This window comes from Lissotriton vulgaris, chromosome 11 (genome assembly GCF_964263255.1).
Source record: "Lissotriton vulgaris chromosome 11, aLisVul1.2, whole genome shotgun sequence".
Classification (NCBI taxonomy): domain Eukaryota; kingdom Metazoa; phylum Chordata; class Amphibia; order Caudata; family Salamandridae; genus Lissotriton; species Lissotriton vulgaris.
The window spans coordinates 844,243,652-844,259,976 of NC_141699.1; positions in this window are offsets into that span (position 1 = coordinate 844,243,652).

Genomic DNA, 16,325 nt, shown 5'->3' on the forward strand with positions numbered 1-16,325 from the left:
ACTTTTTGGACTGCTGAAAGGGGTTGTGTTCTGAACGCTGGTTGGTGGAGACATTTAGACTATATTCTTGACCTACGTTGTCGCGTAATGCGTTTTATGACACGCCGCGTTAGCGCACCCGGAAGTGATCCGAGGCGCGGCGCGCAGCGCGTAACGTAAGCATAACAGGTCATGTGACTTGTTAATAAAACTTTTCATTGGTTCATTTTACTTTTGTTAATTTAATGATGAAAAGCTTGGTCATATGACCTAAAAATTACGCTTTTTATTATTTTCGAACAATATATTTTTTTCAAACATATGTTATAATATTCCAGGCTAATGTACTTTCCCGGAAAATTTACAACTGTCTTGCAAGTAAAATATATTCCTTTTTCGAGAAAAAGGGCGTTTCTTCCTTCCATGACGGAGCCGTTGAGTAAAAGAGATTCGGCCTGCTGTCTTAGTCGCCGATACGCCTGATTATCAGATTCTTATCGATCACTTTATGTTGCAGACATGAAAAACACAACTGCCCTTGACCATTTATCTTTACTGCGTTCCTACATATTATACCTTTTATCCGTCATGTAATTGGACTGCTTTATTTCACTTGCCTTTTACTGATTCGAAAACAGTGACTAAAAGTAAAAACTTTACCAATGTAAATACTACTACCGTGTTTTGTTTTAAAAACCTTTATTGTGAAAATGTCAGTATACAAATACGGGCCTATAACCACGTGGGCCGGCCACGGAGCAAACTGAAATCGTATATGATGAGGAGACATTTACACTGTAGAGGAACGTAACGAGCGGGCCATTAGGTTGCAAGAACTAAGGTGTCTAACAGTTGCGGAATCGGTGGACATACATTTTGTAATTAAAATAGAACAGGGCCACTTACAATAACATTTTCTAGATATACATTTGCGGGCAAGGAGTTACGAGTCCCATTTATACCGGCGCCATTTTGGGCGAGGCCGGGCAGGTCCAAGATATAGTCAAAATGTCTCCACCAACCATCGGCCAGACCAGAACCCCTTTCGGCCCTTTATGCTACAAGATGGTGTCTTCCATTCAGAAAATATTGTTGGCAGCATTTTGAAAGGAAACAGAAACAGCCGTTCTCCTAGTGAGTTTCACATTGTTACATTTAGGAAGAATGTTGAAGAGTAGTATGTGGAAAATCTGAAGCCATTTTTCTACAAACTCTCAATCAGACTTGGATGGAAAAAAAAAACCTGAAGAATGTACAAACTGAAAACCAATTTTTGTCTGTATAGCACCAACAGTAACGCTTGAGTCAGCTTTGTGTCAAGCCGCCATTTTCATTCAATCAATAGCGTCCCCCTGCACACATTCAGGGACCTGGTCGTGTCTTCAGATGAAACGGATTGTAGGAAAAGAAGCAGAAAGGAAAAGGAAAAAAGTTCCGCCGGACCTAGTGAAGCTGCAGTAGGTGCAAATAAGCTTCAGACAGTCTTACAAGCACTGCTCAGAACTCTCAACTGAGGCACTCAACATCCAGGACTTGCCATTCGGATCTTGGCGCCTTGTGCTGGTTCCGACCTATTCACACATCGGTCCACTACTGACATCACCTCATAAGCCAACGGGGCACCCCACGCCGACTTTCGGCGCAGCATTGTAGGATGGCCACACCAGTGCGGCAACTTGCTGGACACAACATCGGGGCCATCCAGATCTCGGCGCGTTCGACTCACTGTACCGCAACAGTGACCGCAACTCAGCTGGACACGCCATCTTTCGGCGCAGCATTGTAGGATGGCCACACCAGTGCGGCAATTTGCTGGACACCACCTCGGTGCCATCCGGATCTCGGCGCGTTCGAGTCACTGTACCGCAACAGTGACCGCAATTCAGCTGGACACGCCGTCTTTCGGCGCAGCATTGTAGGATGGCCACACCAGTGCGGCAATTTGCTGGACACCACCTCGGTGCCATCCGGATCTCGGCGCGTTCGAGTCACTGTACCGCAACAGTGACCGCAACTCAGCTGGACACGCCGTCTTTCGGCGCAGCATTGTAGGATGGCCACACCAGTGCGGCAATTTGCTGGACACCACCTCGGTGCCATCCGGATCTCGGCGCGTTCGAGTCACTGTGTGGCAACAGTGACCGCAACTCAGCTGGACACGCCGTCTTTCGGCGCAGCATTGTAGGATGGCCACACCAGTGCGGCAATTTGCTGGACACCACCTCTGTACCATCCGGATCTCGGCCCGTTGTGCTGCCTTCGGCCTATTCGCACATCGGTCCGCTACTGACGCCGCCTCACGTGCCAACGGATTTTCTACGCTTTTTGTAGCCCTATGCCGCATAACAGGTCATGTGACTTGTTTATAAAACTTTTCATTGGTTCATTTTACTTTTGGTTTCCTAAAGATGGAAGGCTTGGTCATATGACCTAAAAATAACACTTTTCATTGGTTTAGAACATTTTTTTTCCCAAACGATGAAAGCCCCACCTTGTTTCTGGATCATTCAGACTGAAGCTGGCGTCAGCATGAGAGCACCATCATCTCGTGGCTCCGTCGTGGTCATTCCGCGAGCAATCATGGCAGCCGCTCCCCACCGGAAGCCTGCGGGAGTCGGGGGCCCCCAAGACTTTTGTACAATCTTCACGGCTGAGGGGACGCTTTTCGAGAATGGAGCCCAAGCCCTAGCAGGCAAGCGTCCGAGTTCCAAAGTGTCCCAGGGCCATTTCAGTGGACCAGGCCCAAAACCAAGGAGCCGTCCGCCATTTTAAGAGCCATGTGGCAGCCGCCTATTGCTGCACTGCAAGAGTGGGAGCAACTCAACAACATGGTGAGCGAGACGCTGTAGTCGCAAGAGCGGGCGCAACTCAGCTAGATGGCCGCCACCTGGGGAGGCCCGTTCACGCCACCTCCCCCACGCCCCCCCCCCCGGGCCGCCGCACGCCAATTTTCGGAGCAGCATTGTAGGATACCAAAACCAGTGCGGCAGTTTACTGGACATCACCTGGGTGCCTGTCGTACATGTTGTGTCAGCCATGTGACACTGGACACAGACCGCTACTGACGAGGCCTCCCCCCGCACCACCCGGGACGCCCCACGCTGTTTTTCTGTGCTGCATTGTAGGATCCCTAAACCAGTGCGGCACCCAGGCGACATCACCTGGGTGCCGTCCAGAACTCTGCACGTTGTGCTGCCTTGGGACTATTCGCACAAAAGACAGCTTCTAACCATTGTTGCTTTTTGTGTTGAGAAATGTTTAAATGTTTTTAGTTTTTGTTCCGTTCGTTAAAGTTAATAGTTAATAAAGTTTTATAACCTTACTTTGTTGGAGTGTTATCTATTTTTTTTAAAACGGGTGAATGGGGCCTTGAATCGGGTTATTGTCATGTGTGGGCTTTGGAAGTGTGCTGCTGCAGGATCGGACATTTCAAACTCAAATGCACGTTCTTTTTCTTACCTTTCCGAAGCATGGAGCGCAATAGCAAGCAGAGAAAGGGTGATGCACGTGTTGAACACTACCTGACCTGGCAAGTTGCTGGCAGTGCCCCCCCGCCCGCTCCTGAAAGAGGGCACACACACACACCGCCGCTCCGAGTACTTCACAAATCTTTAAAAGACCATGCGCTTGTTCATGAGGCTTAAATGGTTTATCACCTCTTCTAGAACCCCTGCATCGACCCTCTGACGTTTCCTGGAAAAATTACCATGTAACACAATACCAAGCCCTGTCAGCTGAAACCCCCAAGGAATCGTGGGGCATATTATCAAGGGGGTTTATCTCCGCTTTTTTGGCTTTAAAAGCCTTGAAAGCGGAGATAAAATTATCTCCCTATTACCAAGCTGTCGCTAACACCAGTTAGTGACAGCTAAAAGGAGATAGCGACCATCTTGGGCCCCGCTTTGCATGTCAGTGATACTTATCACTAATGACATGCAAAGTGGCGTGCCAAGATGTTAGCGACTGGAAACAGTCCCTAACATCGCTACCTTCTATTACCAACTTTTGGAGATATTTGCGCTAAGCGCGAATATCTCCAAAATCTAACACCTGCCCTGAGCAGTTCTTAGCCATGTTATCCAATGGGAGGTGGATAACATGGCTAAGAGCATTTGCTCGATAATACATGAATATCGCTGACTTTTCTGCGATAATAGCAAGGTTTATCTGCGATAAAAATCGCCGATGTACGGCGATAATTTTTGTCTCTAAACAAGTTAGAGACAAAAATTATCGCTAGTTGTTCGTAATATGCCCCCGGGTTTTTGCTTGCAGAAATCGGGAGGCGGGAGACTAGCACTGAAATCAGTAGTCACACGCCTGAATCGGGAGGATTGGCATGTCTGAATTCTCTACAGCTGGGGCCATAAACTACATCCGCAGGGTTAGGTGATAGCCTGGGACCAGCCTGGCATCTAAAATGGCTGCCGTGCACGACAAAATTGTGGCATTGGAAAAAAGGCAAGATGGCGCAGCCGCTGGAAGAGATGTATCAACATATATCAGCCTCCTCAGCCACCCTCAGGAAACATAGGGGATTAGGATACGTCTCCCGCACCCCCTTATACCTAGTACTTTAATTAACGAAGCACAAAATGGCGAATTCCCGTTTCGCTACCAGTTTGCGGCCCAGTTCGCGGCCCGTGAAGCGCTTCTACCGTGAAAAATCATTTTTTTTTATTTTCCCCACGGGACCCTTTAATAACCCCAACAACATTCCTAGGGGGTCAAGAGGGGGATACCTTGCCCCCTTTCATTAAATTCCCCCTTAGTTTTTCACCTTTTCTTCTCTCTCGATCCTACCGAGAGACAAGATGGCGGCCGCCCTGGACTGTCACGCAGCAAAAAAAAAAAAAAGCTCACGCACAGCCGCTGGAAGAGATGTATCAACATATATCAGCCTCCTCAGCCACCCTCAGGAAACGTAGGGGATTAGGATACGTCTCCCGCACCCACTTATACCTAGTAATTTAATTAACGAAGCACAAAATGGCGAATTCCCGTTTCGCTACCAGTTTGCGGCCCAGTTCGCGGCCCGTGAAGCGCTTCTACCGTGAAAAATCATTTTTTTTTATTTTCCCCACGGGACCCTTTAATAACCCCAACAACATTCCTAGGGGGTCAAGAGGGGGATACCTTGCCCCCTTTCATTAAATTCCCCTTTCGTTTTTCACCTCTTCTTCTCTCTCGATCCTACCGAGAGACAAGATGGCGGCCGCTCCGGACTGTTTAGAATGTTGACAGACACCGGAGAGCCAATCAGCTTTCTGCGCGCAAAGTTCCGATAAGCGAAAAGTAAGCGGACCGGATCGCTGCCCGGAGCGCTGTTACAGATATATATCTTGATTTAAACGTTAATTTCTCAAAATCCACTGAAGCACATATATTGAGACCTAGCAAAGGCACATCGGGCTAACAGTCCCTACAATTTTGCCAAGTTTCGTGCAAATCCATTCAGCCGTTCGAGCTAAAAGTGAGTCCAACCGCCCTATGGAAAACTCAATGCAAAAAACGCGTTTTGGGACCCCCCTTTTTTCTCAGCCCCCCCTTGACGAAACCCCACCAAATTTTCGGGGCTGCTCAGAAACATAATGTGCCATTTTCCTGAAAATTTCAGCCGATTCCGTCCACAAACGCCAAAGTTATTAGACATAGAATTTTCAGAAATCCCATAGGGAAAAAATCCTAACTATATATACCTACTGGCTATCGCCAGTAGGTAATATATATATATATATATATATATATATATATATATATATATATATATATATATATATATATATTACCTACTGGCGGTCGCCAGTAGGTATATATAGTTAGGATTTTTTCCCTATGGGATTTCTGAAAATTCTATGCCTAATAACTTTTGCGTTCGTGGACGGAATTGGCTGAAATTTTCAGGAAAATGGCACATTTTGTTTCTGAGCAGACCTTGAAAATTTGGGGGGGTTTTGTGGAGGGGGGGCCGAGAAAAAAGGGGGGTCCCAAAACGCCTTTTTCCCATGTTAATTTCCATAGGGCGGTTGGACTCACTTTTAGCCCGAACGGCTGAATGGATTTTCACGAAACTTGGCAAAATTGTAGGGACTGTTAGCCTGATGTGCCTTTGCTAGGTCTCAATATATGTGCTTCAGTGGATTTTGAGAAATTAACGTTTAAATCAAGATATATATCTGTAACAGCGCTCCGGGCAGCTATCCGGTTAGCGAACCTTTCGCGTAACGGAACTTTGCGATGAGAAGCTGATTGGCCCTCCGGTGTCTGTCAACATTCTAAACAGTCCGGAGCGGCCGCCATCTTGTCTCTCGGTAGGATCGAGAGACAAGAGGAGGCCAAAACAAAGGGGGAAATTACCATAAGGGGGCATAGTAGATCCTCGTTGACCCCCTAGGTTTTATGTGGAGGTTTTAAAAGGGCCTAGGAGGGTCCAAAAAAAAAAATTTTTTTTTGCGTGGTAAGCGCCAAGTTCGCGAACCGGATAGCTCTCTGGGCAGCGAACTTTATGGATAAAAGAATGAAAGACTTTTCTAATACTGTATGTTAATTGTTTGTTGTTTTTCTTGTTTTTTTTTGTTTTCTTTATTTATTTATTTTTTTTATTATGATTGTGTTTCATACTTTATTAAATTTTCTAACATTTCATTGTCAGAAATGTCATAATTTATTATAGGGTGTAATTGTTTTTCATTTTGAAGCAAGTTGTCTACTGCTTCAACACATTGTAGAAGTTCGTGGTCTCTACTGTCATCCATAAAGTCATCAAGTTTGTCTTGGCTGCTCTCCTTCAGTTCAATCGAAAATGAAACTTGCTGCTCGCCTTCCATTTTGCCTGAAATTTGGATTAAAAAAATATATATTAGTAGAGATAGGGCACTGTTGGGATTAATTTTAGATAGGCAGTTTTTATCAGTGAATTTATCTTTTGGCAGTGTATAGTATGAGAGTGGAAATAGGACTAAAAAAAAGTGTATGTGATTTAACCAAGACAAGCCTTACTCCATTGATAACTATAACAGAGAAGTCTATCTAAATACATTACTACTACAGAGGGATAGTGTATATGTAGCAGAAAAAGTCTACTATATTAAGTCATAGTGCACAATATATTAAATTATAACTTACCTTCACAAAGAAGTTGAAGTTTTTTGAAGCTTTTGAAATAGGAGGTACAACAAGAAGTAGTAGTCAAAATGGCTGTGTTTCCTTCTCTCCCTTTATATATATACAGGTATATAACCAATTAAATGTCAGGTAATAAAAGTAGAAAATGAAAGTAACATTTTCATTGGTTGTCAATTCCAACAATTCAGATGTGTTTTGTGAAGTAATTTACCTCACGGTACTTGGAGAGGTCTACAGGCTAAATGGCTAAATGGAATTTCAATGAAATTTGTGAGAATGGAAGGGATTGTTATGTAGTATGAGCTAATCTATATTTGGTGAGAGTGTTTCTAGTCGTTATTCTGTAAATTACTTTCCCGCCTTTTTTTAGGACCGCTTTCCGGGAAGCTGCCCGGTTAGCGAACCTTAAGCGTCACGGGAGTCCACCATTTTGTGTTTCGTTCGCATTAAGATACAAGATGGAGGGCAAATAATGTTTAGAATGGGTAGAAGGGGTTATGGTAGACTTATCTTGACCCCCTAGGTTTTCTGAGCGTGGCTGAGGAGGCTTATATGTGCGGAAAAAATTTTTTTTTTTTAAAAATTCCGCGAGGTTAGCTTTCGGTTAGCGAACCGGGTAGCGCTCCGGGGAGCGAATTTTGTGGAAAATTAGTGAAAAAAGTTAGAGAAAAATAATAATTGTGAGTGATCAGATGTAGGGTAGCTCTGAGAAGAGCTTTTGGGTTTATGGTACATTTAGGTACTTATAAGTAGGTACCAATGCACAGTCTTAAATTCAGAATGAAAATTCTGTTGCCCTCATCTGAGAAGTGAACTCCATCTCCTCTGTAGATATCTTGCATGTAGTAACGCAAGTTATTGTTGTACAGAGAGCCCATTCCATGGTCTCTCATGTAAGCTGAAACAGATTTGTTTACATGCTTCCTCGCTTTCTCAATTTGTGGACAAAATTGGTTGGACCACCTCCATTTCTGTCTTTGGCATATATTGGAATATACCAAGGCAGTTTGAGGAAAAAGTGCCATTAATTGCTCCAAGGTGTCCTTTAAAAGCATTTCCAGACCTACCCCTGTCAAAGTGCCCAAATCATTACCTCCACAGTGCACTATTAACAGGTCAGGTTTTGGCAAATGCATAAAGGTTTTCACCAATGGTATCAATTGGTGACATTTTAATCCTCTTTGGCCCAACCACTTAATTTCCACATCTTGTAAATTGAGGTTGTGTAAATTTCTGCTCTCAGCATACCTTTGAGCCCAGTGGATGTAACTATGTCCAACAATCCAGACGTTAAACATGGTGGAAGAAGGTTGTTCTGCAGTCAGATGAAGTGTGGTAATGAAAGGGCAGTTGAAACAGTAGGAGTTTCTAAAGAAAAAAAACTGTGGATTTACAATGCTAATGATTCATTAGCAGTGATTGGTGCATTTCCATTTCTGAAAACAGAAAGTTAGGGTGCATGGATGTGTTCTTTGAAAGATGTAATTTGAATGGTCAAGGAAGAAACATTTAATGAAAGATTGCACTGGATACGCAGGTGCACTGAGAGTTCAGAGTTCAATTGAAACATTGTTGTGTGAATTTGCAAACATGAGAGGTCTTCCAGGAGGTGGTTGCTATGGAAACAAGGCAGACAGGGCAGAGGGGGGAAGGGTTTTGATTTGAAAAAAGTGAGGGAAGAGGTATGATTGGCTAATATGAGAGATATGTGAAAAGAATATCTGTATTTCTGTGCTTTCAATAGCTGCAGCCTTTGGAGTGCATCCTTTTTCTTCTGCTGAAGACAATTTGGTGTATTTCTGAGACTGTTTTCAAAACTCAAAAAATATTTGCTAAGGTGAGAAAAGATTTATTTAATTTAGATAGAGAATAGTATGATTTAAGGAGAAAATGATGAAGAAAGCTGTGTTTTTAAAATGTGGTTTTGTCTCTAGTGATATACTAATAGAATTAGTTTCAAAGAGAAATTATAATTGCATATTTGGTGTAACATTCTGGCATGCAGTTACACAAGATATTGTAATACATGGAGGCCATTTCATGGTCTGTTATGTAAGCTGAAACAGATATGTTGCTTTTAAAAACGATTTAAGAAATCAATTACATTTCTAGATATGTACTGCTAGAGCTTCATAGGTTGTTTTGGGCCATATTTATAAGGTATTTGAGTGTCTAAGATGTTGTGTTCGCCTTTTAAAATGTAAAGTGTTCCTCATGGGACAAGTGTCTTGTAAATACGCTCCCACTTGTGCTTGGCAAATTTAGATTTTGATTATGGGAGTTACCTAGCCATGTTAATAGTGTCCCAAAAATGGTGCTAGGGCATTCCAGAAAACACTTTCATGTGTCTCAAGGACATTTTTAGTCATTTCTTCATGAATGCAGGTATACAATTGATTTATATGCTGTGTTTAAAAACGAATTTTGAAATGAATTAAATTTCAGGATATGTACTGTTAGAGCTTCATAGGTTGTTTGGGGTCATATTTAGAAGGCATTTTAGTGTCTTTGAAGTTATTTTTCCCTTTTTAAATGGAAAGCGTTCCTCATGGGGCCCTGAGCAGTTCTTAGCCATGTTATTTAATAGGAAGTGGATAACATGGCTAAGAGCATTTGCTGGGAAATGCATGAATATCGCTGATTTTTCTGCTATATTCATGCATTGTGGCCGTTTTTTTTCACATTGCTTCATAGGTTGTTTGGGTTCATATTTAGAAGGCATTTTAGTGTCTTTGATGTTATTTTTCCCTTTTTAAATGGAAAGCGTTCCTCATGGGGCCCTGAGCAGTTCTTAGCCATGTTATTTAATAGGAAGTGGATCACATGGCTAAGAGCATTTGCTGGAAAATGCATGAATATCGCTGATTTTTCTGCTATATTCATGCATTGTGGCCGTTTTTTTCACATTGCTTCATAGGTTGTTTGGGTTCATATTTAGAAGGCATTTTAGTGTCTTTGATGTTATTTTTCCCTTTTTAAATGGAAAGCGTTCCTCATGGGGCCCTGAGCAGTTCTTAGCCATGTTATTTAATTGGAAGTGGATAACATGGCTAAGAGCATTTGCTGGAAAATGCATGAATATCGCTGATTTTTCTGCTATATTCATGCATTGCGGCAGTTTTTTTTCACATTGCTTCATAGGTTGTTTGGGTTCATATTTAGAAGGCATTTTAGTGTCTTTGATGTTATTTTTCCCTTTTTAAATGGAAAGCGTTCCTCATGGTGCCCTGAGCAGTTCTTAGCCATGTTATTTAATAGGAAGTGGATAACATGGCTAAGAGCATTTGTTGGAAAATGCATGAATATCGCTGATTTTTCTGCGTTATTCATGCATTGCAGGCCTTTTTTTATCACATTTGCAAGCACTTCTTAGCCATGTTATCCAATGGGAGGTGGATAACATGGCTAAGAGCATTTGCTTCAAAGGTTGTTTGGGGTTATATACCATTTTTGGGAAATTATTAACATGCCTATCTAACTCCCATAATCAAAATCTAAATTTGCCAACCGCAGGTGGGAGCGTATTTACAATAAATTTGCACCATGAAGAATGTAAAATAGCATACTAGATACTCAAATAACTTATAAATATGATCCAAAACATCTTATGAAGCACTAGTAGTGCATATTTCCAGAAATGTATTGGTTTTCATTTAATGATTTACTTCATTGGTAGGCCTTCACATGTTTTTTTACCTTGGTTTTTTTTCAGTGAAAATCTTATCTGCAACCATGTGTTGGCCTCACCTCAAATAAACAAAACAGGTGATGGACTGAATGTGGATCAATGACACACATTCACCCCAGTCCAAAGATCTGGGCCTAAACAAACCTTTAGATAGGCTACATCTTATCGTCATCCTGAATTAATGATTTAAAATATTAGGGAGTGATTTATGAGTGTTGTATGCCTGTTTTGTACCATTGAGTGTCATTTTTGTGATGCAGTGCTGGTGGAAAATATTTGCTATGTTAAATAATTAGTACAGCATTAAGTTTTAGATGACTGTTATTTATTTACTGTTTGGTAATAGTGGTTAATAACATTTTATATTATATTTTTTCACAGATTCAACTGCAGATTCTTTCATAGTTTGGAAAATGCCTTCCAGAAGTCGAATACGAAAGGCTAGAAAACGTCAAAGACAGCAGGATGATGTTTTATTGCAGCAGTCCTCTTCCCCAAATACTTGTCAAAACACCAAGAAAGGTCCGGGTAAGAGCACGAAATCATTCTTAAGAAATATTTGTAGTAAAAAAAATTTTGCTCAAAAAAATGTGTCTCTTAACAAAAAGAGAAGTAATTTAAATGGAAAGGAGAGACCCATCACAAATGTTACTGGTAGAGGAAGAGATAACTCTGTGCATGATAGTAGAAGGAAACAACAGTTTAGGGACATTCGACAACGAATGTTCCGTAATAGGATATTAGTTAATTTATTGAAAAATATTAAAAAGAAAGGCCAACAGAAAGCGGCATTTTATAGGAAGAAGAAAAATGTAGAGAAAATTATTGATCATGCTTTTGAAATCAAGCGAAAGTTGTTTATTTTGGTAATCAATAGAATTAGGAAACTAAGCAAGGTAATTTCTGATTTCAAAACAAAAAGTAGATGGAAGAGAGTAGTAAATCGTACTAACTTTTGTGAAGTTTTTTCTGGAGAATGGATGCATAGTTCAAGTTCTGAGGCATTTTTTAATGAGGAGACTTATTTTCAGGATAATGATTTGGTGCATGCAGTTGACATCAGTGGTCGAGCTTATGAAGTGAAGGATGGTTGTCCAGTTGAAAAAGAACAACTTGTGACAACAGAGACAGAAGAGGCGCTAAGTGATGAGGTTTTAGGAAGACGTCCTAAGGGTCCTGTGTACATTTGGAAGTGTAGTTCTATTTGCAGTGTGCGACAGGTTTCCATCAATTTGCTATGTGATTTTATACGGACATTTAATAAGAAAAGTTTGAAGCAGAAAATGAAGTTGTTGCAAGATTTAGATCCTTGCAGAGTGAGACAAATGACAGGTTTGCGTGGTCATTCACTGGCTTGTCTTTCCAGGAGAGTATGCCAGAGTGTTTTTCATCATTTCAGGATGCTAGCAGTGCATCATAATAAAGTGAGAAAATTAGTGAGAATGTTGTATTATGCTAAGAGTCCAGCAATTATGCTTAAACAGTTATGTGCTGCTCTTTTGCATGGTTCTGAAATAGATGTGAAGAATCTTTGTGAAGAAATTGAGTTTTGTTACTTTGGTAGTAAAGATGAGAATGTTCAAATTGACCCTGAAGTAGAGGGTAATGTGGAAGATAATGTACAGGTTTCCAGTACAGATAATTTTCAGAAGGAAATTGCCACGTTTCAGATGAAATCAAGTGAGAGGCCTAATTTCACTTGTGTATGTTGTCGACGCACTTATTATAAGAATCAGACTAAGGTAGTGGATTTATATGCAAAAAGTGAAAGGGAAAATAATAGTGAATGGAAGGATTTAGCCACATACTTGATGGTAGAAAATTATTTTGATTTGGGATCGGATCAACGTGTGTGTACTTATTGTTGTAATAAATTAAACCAAAACCAGATGCCTGCTAGGGCAGTTCATAATAATCTGGAATTGGTTGAGATTCCTTCTGAATTGAAGGATTTAAATACTTATGAATCTATTTTGATTCAAAGTATCCATCCCTTTCAGGCTATTGTAAGAATGGAGCCAAAGACAGGGAAATTGCCTCCAGCAGATTTACAGAGAGGATTAAAGGGAAGAGTTGTTTATTTGCCTCTAGATTTGAACAAAAACATTAACACAATTGGAATAGAAAAAGTGGAAGAGGAACCTCTGGTTATCTTGGTTAATGGGGTTCCGACAAAGAATAAGAAAATATGGCAAGATTTAGTGGATGTTAGGAAAGTCAAAAAGGCAACAGTGTATTTGAAGAAAAATAATAAGTACTATAAGAATGTATATGTTGCAGAAGAGGAAGTAAGTGATGAAGAGGATAGCGATTTGTGTGCTGGCCAAATTGAGAAAGTAGAGGCCTCTAAAAGTGAAGAAATATATGAACATTATAGTGTTCATCCTTTGCATTCCAAGGAAGTGATGGGGAATGCTATTGAGTTGTTTCAAATGAAACAAGCCAAAGGGAGTCCCATTAGTGTTTGGGAGGAAAGTTTGGAAGCTCGGTGTTTCCCACAGCTATTTCCCACAGGTCAAGGAGGAAGATATGATGAGCGACCTCGTGAAATTCCTGCGTCTGAATACCGGACTTTACGATTGTATGCAGAAGATCCTAGGTTTCGGCAATGCATTCCCTATTTGTTTCATCTCCTGTTTGAAAGCGATCTGTCTGGACTGTCATATGCAGTGAACCACATCTTAAAAAGTGGTATACAGATGCGAAACATCTCGGCAAGTGACTTTATGCATAAAGTCAATGTCCAAGACAGTATTTTGGATTCTCACTTAATTAATCTCATGGCGTGTCAGCGTGGTACTAATGAGTACTGGTACCGTCGTCATGGTGACTTAAAATGTATGCTGAGGAACTTAGGAACTCCGACATGGTTCCTCACTCTGAGCTGTGCCGAGTATGGCTGGGATGATTTACTTGAATTTCTACGAGAGGCAAATGGAAATATTGAAAACATTGAATTCAAGACACCTGGAGAACTGTGTTCTTTGGATCCTGTGAATGTATGCAGGTACTTCAATCATAGATTTGAAGCTATGATGTCTTTCATCACAAATAAAAAGAATCCACCTCTTGGAGAGGTGTTGGATTTCTTCTGGAGAAAGGAGTACCAAGCAAGAGGTGCCCCTCATATACATATGTTGCTGTGGATCAAGGATGCACCTAAATTTGGAACAGATCCGGATGACTTAGTGATGAATTTCATCGAACAGTATTCTACGTGTGCTGTTCCAAACGCAACGGAGAAGAAAAGTCTAAGAGAACAAGTTCTACGTTTCCAAAGCCATCGTTGTGGAAAGTACTGTCGTCGTAAATTCAGAAACAAGGACAAGTTCTACACCAAATGTCGTTTCAACTTTCCACGACCGGTGATTTCTAAAGGAAGAGTGAACAGTTTGATGTCTTCGCTGCGACATAATGTGACGAGGAAATCACCCAAGAATACATACAATTTGAAAAGGAACGAAGAGTCCAAGTACATCAATGACTACAACCCAGTGATTTTGTCCATGTGGAATGCCAACATGGATATACAGTTTGTGGCTGACAACTGTATGGCTGTGGCTCGGTATGTGACATCTTACATCACCAAAAAAGAAAAGACCGAACTGAAGGATATGTGGGAGGACATTTCCCATGAAAAGAGCCTCAGCAAGAAGTTGTACAGTTTCAGTCTGAAGATGTTGTCGCATCGAGAAATCGGAGCTTACGAATGTTCTGATCGATTGTCTTCAGCAAGTCTCTATGCCAAATCCAGGAGTCTCGTTTGGGCGAGTCTTGGTCTTGCTGCAACGCGAAATCGAGTTCTAAAACCTGTTCGGGAAATTGAGTATTTGGCAGAAAAGGAACCAAACAGTACCGACATTTTGAAGACCAACATGTTGGATACATATTATCCAAATCGAAGCAGTCACCTTGAGAATATTTGTCTATATGAGGTTCTCCAAAATTATATATTCAAGAGGAACATCAAAGAAGATATTGAGAAAGGAGTGTATGCTGTAATTGGAAGTGAGGGATGCCTGGTCAAGCAAAGAAAATGCCAATTAGTAAACCATCGAAAATTAAGTGGCGAATCTCCAGAAAAAAAGGAGTTTTTCTATTTAGCACTTTTGCAACTTTTCAAGCCTTGGCGTGCAGAAGAGGAACTGCTTGGAGATTTCCTCTGTTACGAAGACTCTTTCAATGCAGCCAAGGAGTCCATAGAATGTCCTGCTTTTTCTAAATATCAAGAAATGCTAACTTTGGAAATTGAGCAGGAAGCAACGATTGCAGCCGAGATTGCCAGAGACAGTTCTCAGGACAGTCAGAGTTCTGTTTCATTGAGTCAAGATCCACTTGGAGGACCTATTATCGAAAATGAAGCTGCCACTGCTATGAATGAAGTAGAAAGAGCCATGGCACATGCTCAGGAGGATTCAGTTAACTTACAAGACTTGGAAAAACAACTCAACGTTGAGCAGAGGAAAATATATGATGAAGTTACCAAGGAAATTGAGCACGGATTAAGTCATGAGAAGAAAGAGTGCTCGTGTACGTCGTTGAAGCCTGTCCGACTGTACGTGAGTGGAGAAGCGGGAACTGGAAAAAGTTTCCTCATTAAAGCAATCTCTTGTTATTTGCAGGAAAGGACTGAGTCATCGCTGTCTTGTGTTGTCACCGCTCCTACTGGACTGGCAGCACATAATATTAAAGGTATTACTTTGCATCGTCTATTGATGCTGCCGGTGGAGCATGACAACAAATTACAATACAACAAGTTATCTGGAGATGCTTGCTGTGAAGTTTCAAGAGTTTTGAGGAAAATGAAACTACTTATCATTGACGAAGTAAGCATAGTTTCCAATGTCATGCTTGCCTTTGTGCATTTGAGAATGCAAGAAGTACTTAAAACTGAATATGATGTCTTATTTGGTGGGAAACACATTATTGTTTTCGGAGATCTTCTACAGCTGACACCAGTAAAAGGTCAACCTGTGTTCAAAATACTCACGCATGAAGATACCAGGAAGTGCCTAGGGAGCATTGGCAACGTCAATATATGGTTAAACTTCAATTATGCAGAACTGCATCAAAATATGCGTCAGGCAAAGGATGAAGATTACAAGAATATTCTACAAGATATTAGAATTGGAAAAGTGACCGAGCATGGGAAAGAAGCTTTAAATGCACGGTTACTGTCAAATTTGTATCCCAAACAAGATATTGTGCCTGAGAATATTTTTCAGAAAATTACTGAGAAGAAATCCGGGATATGTCTCATGCCAACTCTTGCAGAATGTGCCATCTTCAACAACAAAATGTTGAATTTAGAAAAGCAAGAGATTGTGAAACTTGAAGCTATCGACAAATTAGAGCATATGGGATCAACAATTATTTTGTCAGACAATTTGAAATCAAAATTGGATTCATTAGAGAAGACTATATCTAAAACAGCGGGTTTTGAAAAGACTTTGAATGTGTGTTTAAATTGCCGAATTATTTTGAGAAGGAATTTACATGTAGAAAGAGGTCTGGTAAATGGATCAATGGGTAA